Consider the following 12,439-nt stretch of genomic DNA (forward strand, 5'->3'; position numbering starts at 1 on the left):
GAGGGATTAGCATAGTGGTTTAAGGAACTGCAGTAATGGACTGTGCGGCTGGTCCCGGCAGATGTTCGAGTCCTCCCTCGGGTATGGGTGTGTGTGTTTGTCCTTAGGATAATTTAGGTTAAGTAGTATGTAAGCTTAGGGACTGATGACCTTAGCACTTAAGTCACATAACATTTCACACACATTTGAACATTTGAAGAAGAGGAATTAGTTAACATCGAATATAGACGTAAGTGTCAGGAACGCCTTTCTTATGGTATTTGTCTGGAGTGTAGCCATGTATGGAAGCGGAACGAGGAAGATAAATAGTTAAGACAAAAAGAGAATAGAATTTTTTGAAATGCGGTGCTACAGAAGAATATAGAATGTTAAGCGGGCAATCATGTAACTGACGAGGTGATACTTAATAGAATTGGGGATAAAAGAAATTTGTTGCGCAACTGGACCAAAAGAAGTTATCTGTTGACAGGACACTGTCTGAGACATAAAATACCAATTTAGTATTGGATGGAATTGTGGGATGGTAAAAATCGTAGAGGGACACCAAGAAAAGCATACAATAGGCGGATTGTAAAGGATGTAGGCTACGGTAGTTACTTAGAGATGAAAAGACTTGCACACAATAGAGAAGCATGGAGAGTTGCATCAAATCAGTCTTCGGAATGAAGACCACGACCACAACAACAACTCCTTAGTTTGAAGTAATAGGTGGGAGGAATACTAAGTGCAACAACAATTGTGTACAGGTTACCTGTCCCGTTACATACTGACAGTCAGTACCTAGTTCACAGCTTCCGGTTTTTAGTGGAATCTCGTAAGATACCGACTGCAAAGACAAAGAAATCAGTCATTAAGACTACTATCACTCGTCCGAACAGGCCTTGGAAGGCCAACGTGACCGACCGGCCGCCAAGTCATCCCCATCCCACAGGCGTATCCGAAGGCGGATGTGGAGCGGCATGTGGACAGCATACCGCTCTCCCGGCCGTATGTCAGTTTGCGAGACCGAGCCGCCACTTCTCAATCAAGTAGCTCCTCAGTTTGCCTCACAAGGGCGGAGTGCATCCCGCTTTGCCAATAGCGCTCGGCAGGCCGGATGGTCACCCATCCATGTGCTAGCCCAGCCCGACAGCGCTTAACTTCGGTGATCTGACGGGAACTGGTGTTACCACTGAGGCAAGGCCGTTGGCAGTCGTTAGGACGTGACGGTCAATTGGTATGCAACACACCGAATGTCCAGGTAAAGCGAGTACGACTTTAACTGACCAAAGCTACTAGGAAAACTACCGTAGACTACACTCACCTACGGTTGTCTACGGTAGCGCACGGTAGTTTTACAACTTCTGTTGTAATAATGAAGGAGAACTAAAATTTTACAACAACATTGGGTGTAGTGAGGTGAAGTCTAATTCACGGATAAACATGCGTTGTAGCCAAAATTAGAGTCCCTACCTATCTGGAGAGCCCTTTAAGAGGCAGAGCAGTGGTAAGATGGCCGCAGAAGGCTGAATAGCCGGTCGACCGCCCCTCGTTACTAAAATATCGTGTTCTTCCGCTGGTATCGGATTTACTGTCTGGGGCTTTCCTCTCCGCTCCGGAAGCTCCGTACAGCGAAACACAGCCACCGCTATTCATCCGAGCGGGAAGGCAGGTAGAAGAGAGAGAGAGAGGCAGGTCCCCTTACGTGCTGCAGGCCCGCTGGCGTATCCGCATTCGGCGTTAATTAAGCACTGAATGGTACTTCACGATCCGTTAATGAATGGAGAGCGAGAGAGTCAGAGAGAAACGGAAAAGAAGCTTATGTAACGACGTAATTTACCGGAATGGAGAGTCATTGCTACCTGAGAACTTACGACTCTAGTAACGCAGAGGCGACGCAATACGAATATTGAAGTGTTGTGGCTCGGCGCGTTCTCATCTGGCGTCGTTGATGAACACTGAATAAACCCACAAATGGACTATGTTCCCTGCACAGCACATTAACACAAGGCTTATCTGTGTTGTTCCCTTGCCGGTGGCGAGCATCAATCTTCTATTGAAATATTGAATTGAATCATTACTAGTAGGGCCTACAAGTTACTTTTGTATTTCTCGGTATAATCCAGTCTAGGTGCTGCCACATCCGTGAGTGTTAATTAGAAGGTCGCCAGACACTTTCAGGGAGAGCTTCGCTGTCAGGCTGCATAGACATGTTAAGAAAACAGATGGAACGCGGAACATCGTCGACAAGGTACATTATTACGCTTCGAACTTATCAGTCTACAACTGATGATCAATCTCGTGAAGATAATAGTCTGTCTTACGGAACCAGTTGTTGCATTTCTCTCGTGTACTTTTAGTTCGTGCTGTAACAGTTCTTATTTCCAATTTTTTCTACTAAATACAACTGCTCTTTAGTCGCTTTTCCAAATGTTTACTCACATACTGTCATAAGGTGCAGAGTTGAATACTTGCAGATTTAGCAATTCTTGTACTCTTGACGAGCTTCCAGTTTTTATGTCATAAGACCTTTCCACTCTATCCATCACCGTGTAACAGTAACATCCAAAATCCTTTACAATGTCTTTGGCATAGTGTCATCTCCATCTCCCTCTACTCCACACCCACCCACCCACCCACCCACCCACCCACCCACCCACACACACACACACACACACACACACACACACACATATATATATATATATATATATTATTGGTGTTTTGCCCTTAAAGAGCGCATTAGGACTAAACTACATGGCCAGTTCCTTTTGCTGCCTTCCTTGCTGCCCAAACTTCCCTCATTCGCTCGCTGTGTTCCTGTTTCCGGTCCTCTGTCCACGCTTCTTGTCGGCTTCGTGTCTTCGGCTTCATCTTGATTGCCTTTTTGGTTGCCCATATTTCTTTCATCTTCTGGCTGTGATCTTGCTTTCGTTCTTCGGTCCATTTTATGCCTGTTCGTTTGTCGCATTGTATCTCATGTAGTTTACTTTTCTTAATGATGTTTCTGAACTTTATTCTGTCGTTTATTGTGTCTGCTGTTATGTTGAGCTGGTTCAGGTCGTTTTCTACCTCTGCCACCCATTTGTTGTTTCTAGTGGTTACCCAGTCAAAGATCTGTTTGGTCAGCCTGTGTGATGGCATTCTGTATAGGTGTCCATAGAATTGTAATCTGCGTTTTCTAATCTTTTCTGTGATTGTCTCCGTATGTTTGTACAGTTCCTCTGTAGGTTTCTTGATCCATATTCCAATGTTGTTAGTTGCGCCAAATATTTTCCTATGTATTTTCCGTTCTACTTTTTCTAATTGTCTGATACGTGTATGCCCTCGGATTAGTGTGGTCTCTGCTGCATATAGTGCCTCGGGGAGCACCACCGTGTCGTAATGGCGTAATTTGGCTTTTTGTGAGATAGACTTCTTGTTGTAACGATTCCACACTACTTTGTATGCCTTGTCCAGTTTAGTCTTTCTTTCTTCATTTGAGTCTCTGTTATGTCCACTCATTTGTAGTGTCTCACCGAGGTATTTGAAGTTTGCTGTTTTGTAAATCGTGCCATACTTTGTGTTCAGAGATGAGAGTTTCTTTGTGCTCATAAACTGTGTCTTTTCGTAAGAGATCTGTAGTCCAGTTTTGGACGCGATTTCGTGCAGTTTTTCAATAGCGTCTTTTGTTTCCTTTATACCTTTCGTGACAATCGCCAAATCATCTGCAAAAGCCAGGAATTTAATCTGTAGGTTTCCTAAGGTTATCCCCTGTTGTGATGTTTCCCATTCTTTTATGACCTTATCTAACACCAGATTGAAAAGGAGAGGTGAGAGGCCATCGCCTTGTCGGACACCTGTGCGAATTTCGAAGGGCTCTGATAGTTCCCCACAGAACTTTACTTTGGAGGTCGTGTTGGTTAAAGTTTGCTCTATGATAGCTCGTGTTTTGTTGTCTACTTTGTATTCTGCTAGAATTTTGAAGAGAGTTTTCCGGTCGATAGAGTCGTACGCCTTTTTGAAGTCAACAAAGGTAATGATCAGGTTCTGTTTGTGTTGTAAAATCATTTTCAGGTTCCAAATTTGTTCCGCACAAGACCGCCCTTTACGGAAGCCTGCTTGGTATTCCCCAATCAAGTGGTCGGTTTGGCATTCTAGTCTGTTCAGTAAAGCTTTAGAGAGGATCTTGTATGTGACCGGTAGTAGGGATATTCCTCTGTAGTTGTTCGGGTTAGTCTTGTCACCTTTTTTGTGTAGTGGGTGTATCAGGGCAGTTTTCCAGTCGTCAGGAATTTTCATGGTTTTCCATATGTCTTCCAAGATCCTGTGGATGTCTTTGGTGAGTTCTGGGTCTTGTAACTTCCAGGTTTCCGCGATGATGCCATCTTCTCCTGGTGCTCTACGATATATATATATATATATATATATATATATATATATATATATAAGAAGAAGAAGAAGAAGAAGACGTGAAAGAGTTATCCAAGTGGGTCGGAAATCGGTAAATGGGGGATACATGTGCAGAAGACAAACAAATGATCACAATTTCACAAAAATGGAAGATTTTTTCAAGAGAAAGAGCTTCAAAAATTCTGACGTCAGTAACGCGTTCGTTCACCTGAGGCCCTTGTACAAGCTGTGTATCGGCTTGGCAGTGTTTGACAGGGTTATTGAACGTCTTTATGAGGGATACCGTGCCCTATTCTGTCTAACAGGAGCTTTATATCATCAAAACCAAGAGCTGATTGGAGAGAGATGGGTTGAACGTGCTGGCCAATGTAGGGTTTGGCAAATGCGAAGACATGCAGAAGAAACTCACGCTGTGTGCAGGCGGGCATTATCGTGCTGAAATGAACACCCAAGATAGCTTGCCATCAAGGGAAAAAAAATGAGGAGTAGAATATCATCTCTGGTCATCCGGGTTCACTTCGAAGTGGGACTCATTGCAGAAGACCCACTCCTGTCAATGCGAATCCAGGCAGATGACGATAAGATACCAACTTGCAACTTGACTGTCACCTGCCAACACCGCCTGACAAACATGAGTGATGGTCTGAGGTGCCATTTCTTCTCACAGCCTCGCCCTTACAGCAGAAAGTTACGTAGACGATAGTATTCGTGCTTTCCAAATCCTACCTTGGCCAGAAAGGTCTCCGGATCTGTCCCCAGCTGAGAACGTTTGGAGTATTATGGGTAGGTCCCTCCAACCATGGCAGCATGTTGATCATCTAACGTCACTATTGGACTCAATTTGGTTCGGTATCCATGAGAAAGCCATCCAACAACTCTATCAGGGCCAAGCAGGATAGCTGCTCGAATAGGAGTCAGAGGTGGACGAACGCGTTATTGACTTGATCAATTACTGAAGACCTTTCCCGTCAACAAATCATCTAGTTTTTCTAAAATAGTAATCGTCCGCAGCTCGTGGTCGTGCGGTAGCGTTCTCGCTCCCCGCGCCCGGGCTACCGGGTTCGATTCCCGGCGGGGTCAGGGATTCTTTCTGCCTCGTGAAGACTGGGTCTTGTGTGATGTCCTTAGGTTAGTTAGGTTTAAGTAGTTCTAAGTTCTAGGGTACTGATGACCATAGATGTTAAGTTCCATAGTGCTCAGAGCCATCTGAATCATTTTTTGAAATAGTAATCATTTCGTTGCCTGTATGTGTAATCACATCTGCCGAATTGTATCCCACTCAGATAATTCCTTCGCACCACGTGGTTTTTTTTTTTTTTGTATGTCAACAGTGCATTCAGCGCTGCATATATTCCTAAATCGCAAAGGAATTACACATTGTAGTAAATGAAAAGCACCAGTTTGCTTTTATTCTACAATATTACTTTCATTTTGTTAACCGGTATTCGGCTTACAAGGCCATCTTCAAACATTTACTGAGTATTGTTACCAAAGAAGTTACAAAGTTCGCAAACAACATTGGAGTTCGAGTCTCGGTTCGGCACACAGTTTTAATCTGCCAGCAAGTTTCAACATTGGAAGCGAAGTAACACGTCTACAATGAAGCAGAAACATACAGTAAGTAACATCTTTGACACTATGGTGGTAATGCAATGAAAAAGTAAAAATTGAACAGTACATAAATAACAAAAGAGCAAACAGGAAAACCTTTAACACAAAATAGGAATAGCAAGCCCACATAACAGTTTCTATTATTAACAAAACTATTAAAATAAAATAAAATTAGTACTAGACAAGGCTACATCAGGAGGTATGAAACATGGAGAGTGATAAACAAACCAATCAAAAGAACAGACGATTATCAATGTAAGTACAGGATACATCAGGAACTTAAGCAATATCAGCAAGATAAATAGAAATAAATAAATGCAGGAAAATGGAGGCGTTTGAGAGAATATTTAGTAAATGCAATCTTTGCGCGTGTGGAGGTAATGCATTTTAACGTTAACATTATATTCAAAACAGTGGCTATGTAACAGTTTGCATTAAATAAATGAACAAAGTAAAATATGAACAATATTTGATGAAACAACTACAAGAGCTGTTAAACATAGACAGCAATACAAGTACAAGCTAAAAGAAAACCTTAACTATTGAAACTACAGTCTGTATGGAATTCATAGACAACTTCGATAAAACAAAACAACTTAATAAATACAGGGAAATGGGAATACGTAGGACCAGAAAGTGCAGGAAGTAATGACCAACAGGCATGATTATACAAAGCTGAGAAGAGGGTAAGTGATGAACTTTGTCTGCTCATTAAGTATTAGTTCTGGACTGTGAGCCAGATGTTTGCTGAAACTTCCTGGCAGATTAAAACTGTGTGCCCGACCGAGACTCGAACTCGGGACCTTTGCCTTTCACGGGCAAGTGCTCTACCATCTGAGCTACCGAAGCACGACTCACGCACGGTCCTCACAGCTTTACTTCTGCCGGTATCTCATCTCCTACATTCCAAAATGTGAGGACCGGGCGTGAGTCGTGCTTCGGTAGCTCAGATGGTAGAGCACTTGCCCGCGAGAGGCAAAGGTCCCGAGTTCGAGTCTCGGTCGGGCACACAGTTTTAATCTGTCAGGAAGTTTCATATCAGCGCACACTCCGCTGCAGAGTGAAAATCTCATTCTGGAAACATTCCCCAGGCTGTGGCTAAGCCATGTCTCCGCAATATCCTTTCTTTCAGGAGTGCTAGTTCTGCAATGTTCGCAGGAGAGCTTCTGTAAAGTTTGGAAGGTAGGAGATGAGATACTGGCAGAAGTAAAGCTGTGAGGACCGGGCGTGAGTCGTGCTTCGGTAGTTCAGATGGAAGAGCACTTGCCCACCAAAGGCAAAGGTTCCGAGTTCGAGTCTCGGTCGGGCACACAGGTATAATCTGCCAGGAAGTTTCATATGAGTGCACACTCCGCTGGAGAGTGAAAATCTCATTCTGGGAAGATGTTGGTTAATTTAAGGAAAGTACTTGGTGCCGTAGCTGGTAATTATGACACTCAATCAGTACGTGCTCGGCAAATATAGAGTCAGAATTCGGCAACCTCCAGCTGCGTTGATATTCAGCAAGCCTAGTTACTATGTCTCTGCCTGACTGACTGATATAAAATTTTTCAAAATCAGATCAGGTGATTTTGTATACCCCAATGTTGACTGACTACTGGATCTTATCTTTGCTACTAAAGACAGACTGGGCTGTCATGTTGTTAACATAGTAGGAAAGCCTATACTTGCAGGATTTCAGTGTTTTGGCAACGTTCTGTTATACCCCACATAGAAATGGCACTGTACACCATTTCTTGCAGACAATGGATCGGGAAGCTAGTGGAACATAGAGGGGGGGGGGGGGTATAATTTTCTGTTTTTGTTTCCTGTTCAAGATGTGGTCAATACGAAATGGACTGTATCCATTGGCTGTGGAAGGAATTTTATTGTATCTAGCTCTGCTTTAAAATCATCACTGGACATGAGGATGGATATGAGTTGTTGTAACTTTGAGCTACAAAGCTGCCTCATTGTGTGCTATGGGGTGTTGTAAGCAAGAAGATATTACTGTGTCTGTAGTAGAACTGATGGGTGTGTATACTGATGTCAACGATGAGGTCTAAGAGGTTTATGGATTTGTTGGCTGTCTCCATTGTAAACTGGATATTTTTATGGTGACTGTTTAGGTTTTTCAAAAATGTGTTGAGTTGTCTTGTAGTACCAGTCCACATACACAAGACATCATGTAGATATCTAAATCAGTATTTGATATTTCCACTCAAAGGTTCTGTTTTTGGAAAATTTTGTTCAAAATGGCCCATAAATGTTTCAGCCAACAGTGGACTTAGAGGGCAACCCATAGCTAAGCCTCTAATTGTTTATCAAGAGTCTCGGGGAACTGGAAGACGTTCTGTGCCAAGCATGTCAGTGTGGTCAGTCTCAAGTCATTTATTTCCGCAGGACTGACATTACACTTGTGCATCAGCTCAGTGAACACATCAACACATCCTACCACTGGTATGTTAGAAACCAACTGCAGACATCAAAGGATACTAATTTGTGACTCTGTGAGACAGATACACCGTTAAACTTATTTACTAGGTCCTAGGAGTTTGAAATACCATGCTTTGATTTGAATTTAGCCTTGCTTTTAATTAGGACATACAGTTTACTAGCTAGTATCTAAGATGGAGCAGTGAATGATGATGCAACAGGACGAATAGGAACAACTTGTTTATGCAATTTAGGAAGCCCATACATTCTAGGAGGCACTGGGTTCATATCAGTTAACAGATTGGATTCAAAATCAGAGAATATGCTATTGCATGCATTGATTGCATATTTCACATTGTCTTTGAATAATTTAGTAGAGTCTTTAGGAATGACTTGAAAGCATGTGGTATTAAGGAAATCATTATCCACATAATCAAATTTGTTCAAAAGTACAATACTGTTGCCTTTATCAGATTTTGTGGCGATAGTATCCTGGTGTTGTAATTTCTGTTCTAAGGACTTGCGTCCACTGTTAGTCCACTGTTGGCCGAAATATTTATGGACCAATTTGAACAATTTTTTTTTAAATTGGACATTTGAGTGCAAATATTAGATTCTGATTTAGATATCTAGATGATGTCCTGTGTATGTGGACTGGTACTACAAGACAACTCAACACATTTTTGAAAAACCTAAACAGTCAACATAAAAATATCCAGTTCACAATGGAGATTGGCTACAAATCCATAAACTTCTTACATCTCATCACTGACATCAGTACACATACACATTATTTCGAAATTTCTTCAAAAACTCCAATTTCGAATTTTTTTCAAAAACTCCAGCTATAGACACAGTAATACCTTCTTGCTCACTACACGTAATCGCTCACAAACAGGCAGCCTTCCATTCAATGGTACACTATCTCATATCCATCCCCTTGTCCAGAGATGATTTTAAAGCAGAGTTAGGTACAATAAAATTTATTGCCACAGCCAATGTATACAGTCCAGTTCTTATTGACCACACATTGCACAGGAAAAAGAAACGGAAAATTATACCCCTCCTGTATGCCACACCTGCTTCCCAATCCATTGTCTGCAAGAAATGGTGTACACTACCATTTCCAGGTGAGTTATCACAGAATGTTGCCAAAGCACTGAAAGACTGCATGTATAGGCTTCCCCACTATGTTCAGAACATGACAGCCCAGTATGTTTTAATAGCAAAAATAAGATATAGTTGTTAGCCAAGAGTGGGGTACACAAAGGACCTGTTCCCATTGTGACCAATTTTATATCAGTCAGTCAGGCATAGACATAGCAAGCAGGCTGGCTGAACATGAACTCAGCTGGATGTTGCAGAATTCTGACTCTGCATTTGCCGAGCATGTACTGAGAGAGGGTCATAACTACCAGCCAGTGCACCACGTTCTTAACTTACCTAACAAAGGCCATAAACTCAACCTGCTGGAAGCCCTGGAAATTAACAAACATCTTGCTCACAGTCCAAACCTAATCCTCAATGTCCACACACAACTCAACATTTACCCTCTTCTAAACATTCTCAGCTGGACATTACTTCCCGCATTGTCTAGTCCTACGTATATAGTAATGAAAGAAAGTAATGTTATGTGTGCACATATGTGAAAGAAGTGCTGGTTTTATTAGTATTAAATATGGATTAGCGGTCTGCATCTCGGTGTTGGCTGTCTAATGGTGAAGTGCGTGGCTGGAAATCGCAAGGGCGCATGATCGAGTCCCGATGCGGCCACTCGGAAATTACTCTATTTTTTACCTAGCCTTCACCTCTCAATGATGTAGAGATTCGCCAGAAACGACACCTTAAGCTGTAGGTCACTTTTCCACGAATGGATTACTGGAGTAAGATTGGAATACTTAATTCACCTTTGTAGCTTCCAATTGAAAATATGGGACCAGCCCGTTGACCGATAAGAAATTGTTATTAGCTGCTCAAAACCTTGTAGGTGAAGGAATACAAGAGACGTTACTGTGGATAACAGGGGACTATGTGGAAAATAGAAATGACTTGTTGTTTTTATGTAGCAATAAAAAACACTGTAAAATAGTTGATGGAAAAAATATCTGATTCTATAATATTGGTTGCTGATACATCAGCGTAATAATAATCGGAGTTGAAAAGAAGAGCAACTTAAAAACTGAAAACGTAGCTATATGTAATTTGCTACATTTCATCTAACACATATGAACAATAATTAACAATAGATTGAAAGTAAGCAACTAGATATGAAAAAAATATTCTTCAGCGAATGGAGTAGCGACTCACAATCTATGTTTTACTGTCCTCTTAATGCACTTCAACAATCGGAGAAAATGCTTCTAACAAGATAACGTAGCCCATTTGTACTGAGGTGTGTGTGGGCAAACGTTGCACCTATCTGTATTAATCAGTAAATACATTTTACGAACTTCCAGCTTACTGGAGTAATAGCACAGCAGGAATCTGTGGTAATGAATACAATAAAAAAGAAATGAAAGTTGCAAATTTCACTTTTACTTACTTAATCATTATTTTAGGGTCGGTACCCATTTTCTAATCATCCAGATAGCCAAAATGATACACCCGTAGTATATGAACCATTGAAACATAACGAACATATACGTGTAGCACTTTGATATATGTTATCTTGACATAGTATTTATACTGTGTGAAATACCATATTACAATGAAATGAACACCTTTAGCTGCTTACAGGCGTTGACATACGTCAGCTCGGACAGATGAAAATGTGTGCCCCGAACGGGACCCGAACCCGGGATCTCCTGCTTACATGGCAGACGCTCTATCCATCTGAGCCACCGAGGACACGTATGATGGCGCGACTGCAGGGATTTATCTCTGGCACGCCTCCCGCGAAACCCACATTCTCAACGTATTATCCCACACTACATTCGTAGTGCCCCCGCCCATTATACTCATTACTCGCGGGGCGTTGCCGATTCCCGTAAGAGTTCGGCCACTGTTTGTGCATTCGCACAGAAGAAAAACATGGTCAAGTGGCCGGTGAGCCGTAACTATATATATATATATATATATATATATATATATATATATATATATAAAGGTATCTGTTCTTTTGGACATGTCCGAAAGAACAGATACCATCTTAGTATATAAATACCATTTTGACTATCTGGATGACCTGAAATGGGTCTCATCTTGAAACTAGTCATCAAGTATTTCAAAATGAACTTGACAACTTTTGTGTTTTTCCGTTGTTTTAAATAAATTTTGTCTCGTGACAGAAGAATTCTTGCCGTTTTGATAACAGCTGTACATGTAAGGTATCAGATCGGAAGAAAATACGGAATTTTCTCTTTTTACTGTGAAAAATTTTAAAAATACTTCTTTTTTTTCTTTTTACGCAAGCCGCTCTCGATCTGTTCAGTTCATTGAATCGGTAGAGATTCAAACAGTGTCACCACAATATTGGGACGTTAATTAGAAAGGGTGCCTGAAACTAAATATGAGTGAATGATGGAAACATTACGGATTCTAGCGCATCGATTTCTGTGCTTGCCGACGTGGGACCAGGTAGGTCCCATTTCAACCCTTTCTTCGCCGATTCGTGGGCGTAATTTCACATTGCACTGCGAAATTTGCTGCCCACAAGAGATTCGCGGGAGCACAAGTAATCTCGAAATAACATCTGCGCGCGTGCGGAACTTTGCCGGTTACATGGACTGCAAAACGACCAGAGGAGCTGCGAACAGAACAAGGGGGGGCCGCAGATGTAGCGCATTCGGCGCCGCTCGGCGCTCGCGAGAATATCGGCCCTGGATCTTTCCAACCCCCCTCGCTCCCCCCCCTGCCATCCCTCTCCAACCCCCTTAAAGAGCTTCGAGTCCTCCAGGAACCTCCTGCAGGCTCCCGGGGGATGGAAGAACGATGGGAATGGGCCGGGGTGCGAGGAGACGAAGTGTAGCCTTCTTTCTTCTCTTCTCCTTGCTCCTCCCTCCAGTGTCTTACACCGGCTGAGGTCTCCAGACTTCCTAATGTG

At 42.2% G+C, this 12,439-nt stretch overlaps 1 pseudogene; it reads right to left on the reverse strand.

The window, feature by feature from the left end:
- Nucleotides 1–1,072: 1,072 nt before the first annotated feature.
- LOC126093752 (5S ribosomal RNA) lies at nt 1,073–1,190 on the reverse strand (annotated as a pseudogene).
- Nucleotides 1,191–12,439: the final 11,249 nt, after the last annotated feature.

This window comes from Schistocerca cancellata, chromosome 7, assembly GCF_023864275.1.
Source record: "Schistocerca cancellata isolate TAMUIC-IGC-003103 chromosome 7, iqSchCanc2.1, whole genome shotgun sequence".
NCBI classification, from domain to species: domain Eukaryota; kingdom Metazoa; phylum Arthropoda; class Insecta; order Orthoptera; family Acrididae; genus Schistocerca; species Schistocerca cancellata.